The following is a 10,150-nucleotide window of genomic DNA, read 5'->3' on the forward strand; positions in this document are numbered from 1 at the left end:
ATTTATTATTTGGGTTTTTGTGTATATATATATATATTGTTATATATATTTTTTATTGTATATTGTTTGGGACGCGTGTGCGTTGGCCTTAGGCCACGCGCATTATTGCAGCCTCGGTCTTGCTTAGGCTAGACCGTGTGTGTGTGTGTGTGTGCGTGCAGCCTGCATTGCAGTCTCCCCCCCACCGCGGCGCGTTCTACCGCCACGTGGCTGCTATTGAGTATAGCCCCACTGTTTTACACCATACGTAGTGTCTGCTGCAGCGTCCAAACAAACAAACAAAAAAAAAAAAAGTTTTTTTCCCATACAGTATAAGGAAGACGACCACCAAGTGCATTAACTGTTGCCCTTATAAGCAGCACAACACCTTGTCTTTCGAGACTCAGACACAGTACTAGAGCACATAGCGTCTCCGCTTTGCGGGTCAGCTGACGTGGATCGTCTGGTGCAGTACACGCGCTCCGGCGCTTTCGGTGTCAGCGCTTAGGCGCCTGGTGTAGCGCTTCGGCGCCTAGTGCTTGGGCTCAGTGCACGCAACGCACCTGTGCACGCACCTCGATGCTCGGTGCTCGGTGCCTCGGTGCACGCACCTCGACGCTCGGTGCCTCAGTGCACGCACCTCGATGCTCGGTGCTCGGTGCCTCGGTGCACGCACCTCGACGCTCGGTGCTCGGTGCCTCGGTGCACGCACCTCGACGCTCGGTGCTCGGTGCCCGGTGCACGCACCTCGACGCTCGGTGCCTCGGTGCACGCACCTCGACGCTCGGTGCTCGGTGCACGCACCTCGACGCTCGGTGCTCGGTGAACGCACCTCGACGCTCGGTGCTCGGTGCCTCGGTGCACGCACCTCGACGCTCGGTGCTCGGTGCCTCGGTGCACGCACCTCGACGCTCGGTGCTCGGTGCCTTGGTGCACGCACCTCGACGCTCGGTGCTCGGTGCCTCGGTGCACGCACCTCGACGCTCGGTGCTCGGTGCCTCGGTGCACGCACCTCGACGCTCGGTGCTCGGTGCCTCGGTGCAATCACCTCGACGCTCGGTGCTCGGTGCCTCGGTGCACGCACCTCGACGCTCGGTGCTCGGTGCCTCGGTGCACGCACCTCGACGCTCGGTGCTCGGTGCCTCATGCACGCACCTCGACGCTCGGTGCTCGGTGCCTCGGTGCACGCACCTCGACGCTCGGTGCCTTGGTGCACGCACCTCGACGCTCGGTGCTCGGTGCACGCACCTCGACGCTCGGCGCTCGGTGCCTCGGTGCACGCGCCTCGACACTCGGTGCTTGGTGCCTTGGTGCACGCAACTCGACGCTCGGTGCTCGGTGCACGCACCTCGCCGCTCGGTGCCTCAGTGCACGCACTTGACGTTTGTCTTTTCAGTGCTTGGTGCACGCGCCTCAACGCACCTTAAAGCTGTTCTCTTGGTGCTCAGTGCTTAACGCTCGGCGCTCCTATTACTGGCACGGTACGCTTCGGCATACAACGTGCTGCACCATGTCATTTCACCGCTGTGTCACCTGTCAGACGAAGTTACCGGCTAATGACCTGCATGAGGACTGTGTGTCCTGTCTGGGGCCGGAGCTTGCGGCATCTGCTTTGGCAGACAAAGCTTTTTGCACGTTATGTGCAAGCTTTCAGACGCGCACTCTGCGTCGTAGGGCGAGGAGAGCAGTCGGGGATCGCTCCCCTTCATCTGGGTCGTCACACACCCTTTCCACCCCGCAGCCTTCTTTGGCTTCCCCGCCAGCGAAGCTGCCTTTTTCCAGGAGTTCGCCTTCCCAGGTTACCCCTGGTCAACGATCTCCTGACGTTAGGCGCAAGAGAGACCGCTCCCACAGCCTTTCTGTAAGGCGAGGCCCTTCTCCTCGCGGCGAACGCCCCCGTCAGATCTCGAGATCCCGCTCTAGATCGCCCCGAAGGAGAGGATGTTCCCGTTCTCCTCGTCGCGACAGGCGTGGTGGTGTAACTGAGCTTACTATTAAGATGTCTCAGTTTATGGACCTTATGATGGGGCAGCAATCGCTGCTCATGTCCCTGGCCACAGCTCGGGCCGCAGAGGAGCCAGTCAGACCGGCTGTCAACCAGCCGATCATCCTACCACAACCCCTGTCCGTTCCAGTTGCGCAACAGGACGCATGGGACGTGGATGCTATCTCTCGAGATGCATCAGAGGGTGAGCCTCTCCACGGAGAGGATAGTGTGGAGGCAGAGCTCACGTCCCACCACTCAGAGTCTGAGATGGAGGTAGGCGTAGATGACTCTTTATGGTCCTTAGTAGAGCGGGTGACTCGCCACCTGGGCTTAGAATGGCCTGCCACTGAAGAACCTAGGCGCTCTCTTTTTGAGTCGCCTTTGGCACAGGGCCAGCAGTCTAGGATGCTTCCGGCCTTCCCAGACTTTGTTAAGGAGGTGCAGTCCACTTGGGGGACTCCAGCCTCCGCCCCGGCAACCTCGCGTAAGGCGGCTGCCTTTACCATGCAAGGTGCGAGTGAAGCGGGTCTGGCGTCATTTCCGCCAGTTGGCGCTGCGTTCGCAGCGTTGGTGAAGTCACCAACACTCTCTGGGTTGGTGAAAGACCCCACCTGCCCTAACAAGCAGTGCAGGATCACTGAGGTGCACCTCAAGAGGGGCTATTCGGCGGCTACAGAGGCAGTTAGGCTGTCCAATCTGGCCAGCCTCCTCTCAGTTTATCAGGCTGCGCTAATAAAGGATCTCCCAGACTACCCTTCAGTGTCTCTGAGAGCGGAGTTGGGGCTAGTTGCCCAGCTGCTGGTCAAGCTAGCCCAGCTTAACGTGCGGGCCCAGGGCAGGAGCATCGCGTCTCTGGTGGTGGCCAGACGACAGCTCTGGCTCTCGCAGGCGAGAGTCCAGGAGCATGACAAAGCTCCATTGTTGGATGCCCCAATTACACCGGGGCACACATTTGGCCCAGCGGTGGAAGAGATTCTGCAAAGCTCAGCTAAGGCTAGAGAGGCATCACAGCAGTTGGCTACGATATGGCCGCGTAGGCCTTTCCAGGTCAAACGCCCACAAGAACATCAGTGGCGTAGAACACCACCGCAACACCAGCCCCGTCCAGGGGGTACTAAGACCTCCCCGGCGGATACAGCAGCGCGTGGCCAAATCCCAAGGGGACGACCGCAGCGCACAGGGTGGCGACCTAGAGGAGGCGGCAGACCACGCCCTCGTGGCTCTGGCCAGGCCCCTCATGAGCGAGCGAAACCTAAGCAGCCCTGAGAAAACCAGGCAGCCATTAACCCAACCCTATACTGTTCCACAGCTTCTGTTTTGGCAACAATGCACCAGCGATATCTGGGTGCGCAAAACTATACTCACTGGGTACACCCTTCAGTTCCGGTTAAACCCCCCCCCCCCCTTCAGGGGGGTGGTGGTAACTGTGGTGAAGGACGTGGTTCAGTCCTCAGCTCTGAATGTGGAAATACAGGCATTGCTCAGGAAGCTTGCCATTCAACTAGTAGACCCTGCTCTGACCGACCAGGGGTTCTACTCCAAGTACTTCCTTGTGCCAAAGAAGGACGGCGGGCTCCGCCCTATTCTAGACCTGCGGGTACTGAACAAATACCTACGGGTGTTGTCGTTCAAGATGCTCACGCACAGGCACATTGTCCAGTCTGTCCGGCAGGGCGACTGGTTTACCACCATAGATCTGACAGATGCGTACTTTCACGTTCCCATCTGTCCGGGTCACAGGAAGTATCTAAGATTCGCATTCCAGAGCAGGGTCTACGAGTTTTGCGTCCTGCCATTCGGCCTGTCTCTAGCTCCTCGAACCTTTTCGAAGTGTATGGACGCCATTTTAGCTCCTTTGCGGGCTCAAGGCATCCGACTGCTGAACTATCTGGACGACTGGCTCGTCTGCGCGCAGTCAAAGGAGCAGCTGGCACAGCACACAGTGATGGTTACAGACCATCTTCAGCGGCTAGGTCTGAAGGTCAATCCAGACAAGAGCCGCCTCGTGCCCAGCCAACAGACCGAGTTTTTGGGTCTGCATCTGGACTCAGTGTCCATGGAAGCGACCCTATCGACACTAAGAGTTGCCTCATTAGAGCGGTGTCTCTCCCTATTCAGGTTGAGAGAAACAGTCAGCATGGAGCTGTGTCAGCGCATGCTGGGGTTGATGGCTGCCGCCTCGCAAGCCCTTCCTTTGGGCTTACTACACCAGAGACCTCTGCAGGCCTGGTTCAATGCCTTCGCGTTGCACCCGCGGAGAGACAAGCACCCCGAACCTGCTGGGAAGCATTACGCTGGTGGAAAGTTCAGTCGAACATCCGCCAGGGCGTGCGCTTGGGTCCCGTCTTCCGAAGGGAAGTTATCACAACCGACGCTTCCAACCAAGGTTGGGGAGCAGTCTGGAACGGGACAGGGACCCGTGGAGTGTGGTCAGGACCCTGGAGGTCAGCCCACATCAATGCTCTGGAACTCAGAGCAGTGGACCTCGCCCTTCGGCACTTCTTGCCAGTGCTTCTAGACAAGCACGTGTTAGTGCGGTCAGACAACACCACAGTAGTGGCGTATATCAATCGCCAGGGCGGATTGCGGTCCCCCGGTCTTCACCGGATGGTAACGCGGCTGTTGCTCTGGGCTCAACCGCGTTTAGCCTCTCTGCGTGCAGTTCATCTGCCGGGCAGAGTCAATTACGCAGCGGACCTCCTGTCCAGAGGAGGTCCTCTTGCGGGCGAATGGCGTCTTCACCCTCGGGTGGTAGAGCGCATCTGGGAATGGTTCGGCACAGCGCAAGTCGATCTCTTCGCTTCACGAGAGACCACGCACTGTCCTCTATGGTTCTCGGTGAAGGACCTCGACAGCCCCCTGGGGGTGGATGCACTGGCTCACGAATGGCCGCCAGGGCTCCTGTATGCCTTTCCACCGATTCCGATGCTCCCCGCCTTCTTGGAGAAGGTCAGGGTAGAGCGAGCGACAGTGATTCTGATCGCTCCTCGGTGGCCTCGGAGAATATGGTTCCCGAGTCTAGTGCAGTTGTTGCACGGTCGCCCGAGGGAGCTCCCTCTGCGAGCGGACCTGTTGTCCCAAGCTCAAGGAAGCTTTGGCATCCGAACCCCAAACTCATGCAGTTATGGGCTTGGCCCCTGAGCGGGAGCGCCTGTCAGCCTTAGGGCTTTCGACTGCAGTTATATCGACCATCCAGAGTGCGAGAGCCCCCTCTACTAGGTCGCAGTATGCGTATAAGTGGCAGTTGTTTCAGAGTTGGTGTCTGGCTCAGAGCCACGACCCAGTCTCCTGTCCTATGGCAGTAATATTGCAGTTTCTGCAGAAACTGCTGGATGAAGGGAAATCTCCTTCTACACTTAAAGTGTATTTAGCCGCCATTTCGGCTTGTCATGTACGCATTGACGGTTTACCACCTGGTTGCCATTTTTTGGCATCTCAGTTTCTGAAAGGCGCAAGACGCTTGCGGCCTCCAAGAACGACCAGTTTACCGTCGTGGAGCCTTGATGTGGTGCTAGAAGCCCTTACCAAGGCACCGTTTGAGCCTCTCCACAGCGTGGATATGAAGCTCATATCTATTAAGACTGCATTTTTGCTGGCTGTGGTATCAGCAAAACGCGTGAGCGAGTTACATGCACTTTCAGTGCATCCTTCTTGTACTCGTTTTGCAGGAGACGGTTCTAAGGTCTCCATGCGCCCTAATCCGGCCTTTTTACCAAAGGTCATATCCCCGTTCCACATGAACCAGTCAGTCGAGTTGATGGCGTTCCATCCTCCTCCTTTTTCTTCCCCAGAGGAAGAGCGGTTACACATGCTCTGCCCCGTGAGGGCATTGAGGTGTTATATTGACCGTACAAAGACTGTGAGGCAGACAGAACAGTTGTTCATATGCCATGGTTCTAGATCTTTGGGTCAGCCGCTGTCTAAACAGCGCCTTTCCCACTGGATAGTGGATGCTATTAAATTAGCGTATGAATCTGCAGGCCTTCCACCACCAGGGCAGTTGAAGGCGCATTCTACCAGGGGTATGGCGACATCCTGGGCCCTCTTTCGAGGGGTGCCGGTGTCTGATATTTGCGCGGCAGACAGTTGGGCTACGCCGCATACTTTCATGAGGTTTTACAGGTTAAATGTACTGGATTCCTCTGCTCCACTGTTTGGAGCATCTGTTTTACACTCTACGACGCCTCAGGATGCGGACGTATAGAGTGATTGATAGCATGGTGTTGAATGTTCCACCTTTAAGACAGGTGTCATTACGAGCATAGACGCTGAGGCGCAGCTCCGCATATGCCTAGATGTACTGCCTACGCAGTTGCGTTATGACGTAAGTCTGTCCTACTGCCGAGAATCCTCCCTCGCGACAGCTAGGGTACACTGTATCCCATGTTGATGGTTATTTTCGACTTGAAAGGGAACGATAGGTTGCGGATGCAACCCCGGTTCCCTGAAAGAGAAAATAACCATCAAGCTGCGAGGTCGCTCCGGTAGCCTTCACGGCCTGAAGAGCAAAAGAGGAAGTGCATCCCCGCGCGCGCAGTTAAGTAAGCTCCCAGGGGGGCGGGCTTACACTGCAGCTGGCGTGGGGGCCTATCGGCAGCTTTGCTATAAAAGCTCAGCCTACCGGTGCTGCCTGACGGCAATATCTCATGTTGATGGTTATTTTCTCTTTCAGGGAACCGGGGTTGCATCCGCAACCTATCGTTTTCTTCAAAATTAAAATGACAGCAACGGTGTGTTAATTTAACGAAGCGCCTAACACCGCTTGGAACATTCACATTTTTAAATTCTAACGGTCTCTGCTCAGCGGAGTGGAATGTTCACGAGCCGGTTGCCTAGCAGCGTCTCCCCCTCCTTCTCTGCCCCGCCCTCTCGCCCTCTCTCGTTGCTCCAGCTATGAGTTCAAATTTAGCTTCGTTATATTAGCTCAATTCTTTACTAACTTTTACAAATTAGGTTATTAGTGGCTTCGTGTTTTTAAAATGGTTCAGGTGCAGTCCGGGCAGACTGACTGGAGCATCATTACAGTATACCGCACTGCGCTCAGCTTTGTGTGCCGGCTGATACACAAAATAATGAACGAATGTTAAATAAATCACATGTATTGCTTTTTAATGCTAAATATGTATCTGGTATTTTAAGTATTATCAACAATTAATAATTTAGCTATATTCATATTCAGAATGTAATACAGTATTAAGACAGGGCCCAGTATTATAAATAAATAAACACGCTTTAAGAGAAACAGCAGTGATGTTTATTGACCATTCCCATACATTCTCTATATGTTTCTACAATGTGGTTGCACAGGGACAAGGGACTCAGTGATGTTAAAAAAAAAAAAAAAATAGACCCCACAATTAACCAATATAGAAAGGAAGGCGGGAGAAATGTATTGCCTGTGTGCAGTACCTTACACTTTTGTAACACAATGTCATTTGCCATGTGTCTGCCCAGTTCTGAATGCTGTCTAGATCATTTTGAATGACCTTTGCTGCTGCAACAGTGTTTGCCACTCCTCCTATCTGGAACTGCAAACACAAGTCAAAAAGGAAGTTAGAAAGGCCAAGAGAGATAGATATAAATGAACATTGCTAAGGGGGCTAAAACCAATTCCAAAATGTTTTAACAGCAAGAGAACATTCAAAGAGGAGGTTAAATGTCTAATCATAGACTATGAAAAAAAAATAGCAAATATATTAAATGATTACTTTTCACAAGTTTTTACAAAGTAGGATACGGACAACATGCCTCACATGTCATCCTGTTCCTATCCAGTTTTAAATAACTTTAGCATAACAGAGGCAGAAGTGTTAAAGGGACTAGGAGCTCTTAAAATAAACAAATCCCCTGGGCCGGATGAGATCCTCCCAATAGTACTCATAGAAATGAAAGATGTTATTTACAGACCGCTAACCAAGATCATGCAACAGTCCCTTGACACAGGGGTTGTACCGACAGACTGGAAAATATCAAACGTAATACCAATCCACAAAAAGGGAGACAAAACCAAACCAGGTAACTACAGACCAATAAGTCTGACTTCAATTATATGTAAACCTATGGAAACTATAATAAGATCCAAAATGGAAAATTACCTATATGGTAACAATATCCTGGGAGACAGTCAGCATGGTTTTAGGAAAGGGAGATCGTGTCTAACTAACCTGCTTGATTTTTTTTGAGAATGCAACATCTACAATGGATAATTGCAAAGCATATTTTATGGTTTATTTAGATTTCCAGAAAGCTTTTGACAAAGTCCCGCATAAAAGATTATTTCTCAAACTGAACACAGTAGGGATTCAAGGAAATGCATGCACATGGATTAGAGAGTATTTAACATGTAGAAAACAGAAAGTACTGATGAGAGGAGAAACCTCAAAATGGAGTGAGGTAACCAGTGGTGTACCACAGGGATCATTATTGAGTTCTCTGCTACTCCTAATCTACATTAATGATTTAGATTCTGGTATAGTAAGCAAACTTGTTAAATTTACAAACACAAAAAATAAGAGGAGTGGCAAACACTGTTGCAGGAGCAAAGGTCATTCAAAATGATCTAGACAGCATTCAGAACTGGGCAGACACATGGCAAATTACATTTAATAGAGAAAAGTGCACGCAGGTAATAAAAATGTGCATTATAAATATCATAATATGACACTTATTGAAACAAGTGCAGCGCTTAGAACACATATACAAATAGAACTAATTCACTCTTCTATTAAACTGTGAACTTAGTGTTTGATTGAATCCCTCTCTGTGTTTGTATAGCCTGGAAACAGGCATCAGTGCCCTGCCAAGCTGCACACACTGCCATCATTCACACTGAATACAAGAGGGAGCCAGAGCACCACTGCTGTCCATAATGTAATAACACAGTAATAAGACAATGGAAATAGGCAGCAGTTACCTCCCCAGTCAGCCCAGTTCTCCCATTGTTAACAGAAAGCTCCTCACATCCAGTCATCTAAACACTACAGTGTGGTCTGTGACTGTATATGGGAGATACTGAAATTGAAGAAGGAATCTATGAAAAAGACCAAGGAGTTTATGTTGACTCAGAAATGTCTACATCTAGACAATGTGGGGAGCTATAAAAAGGCCAACAAGATGCTCAAATATATAGTGGAAAGTGTTGAATTTAAATCAAATAACGTTAAAACTTTACAATGCATTAGTAAGACCTCATCTAGAATATTGTGTTCAATTCTGGTCACCTCGCTACAAAAAGGATATTGCTGCTTGTCACAAAGACGGCCTAGAAGGTATTGACAATGTTGGCCCAAGGGACTTTTTCAACATCAAAAAAGAAACAAGGACCAGGGGTCACACGTGGATATTAGATAAAGGGGCATTCAGAACAGAAAATAGGAGGCACTTTTTTACATAGTGAATTGTGAGGGTCTGGAACCAACTCCCTAGTAATTTTGTTGAAGCTGACACCCTGGGATCCTTCAAGAAGCTGCTTGATGAGATTCTGGGATCAATAAGCTACTAACAACCAAACGAGCAAGATGGGCTGAATGGCCTCCTCTTGTTTGTAAACTTTCTTATGTTCGAGAAGGGGAGTATTTAAATGCTGTCCAAATGTTCACTGACATTAATCGATAAACTTGACCTTGTTATAATACAAGTTATTACAGACAGCACAGTGAGTCTTTAGAGCAAGGTCAATTCTAGCACATCATGATAATACAATACACACATTTGTGATTTGTTTCCCCAAAGTTGGAGAGTAATTCATTAGTAGAAGTGAAAGATGAGAGATGGTCCAGGTTCAATAACCAGTTTAATGTAGGGAGCACACAGTAAAGTAAAAGCAGGGTTTGCCATAACGCCTCCAGCATCCCATCATGCCTCTTGGTTTACCCACAATATGCAAGTAACAATTACCTGGGAAAGAGCAGCGTGCTTCTGAATGGCTAAACCGATGACATTATAGAAACAATCAGGCACTTTCTCCTTTACTAAATATGCAATGCAGAAGAAAGAGGAAATACATGAATCCTCCCTTGCACTGTTAAGAGTTCTTTGTTGTCAATAAAGAGTGCTTTTTGAATGATTTCAGTGGTGGCAGTTTGACAAGAATACATGTCATGTGAAATAAACCAGTCCAAAACGAGACATTGATGCTAATAGTTTTATTGCTTAAAAAGCTTTACAGAAAGAGACAGGCTTTTA

Source organism: Acipenser ruthenus, chromosome 35, assembly GCF_902713425.1.
Source record: "Acipenser ruthenus chromosome 35, fAciRut3.2 maternal haplotype, whole genome shotgun sequence".
Taxonomy (NCBI): Eukaryota; Metazoa; Chordata; class Actinopteri; order Acipenseriformes; family Acipenseridae; genus Acipenser; species Acipenser ruthenus.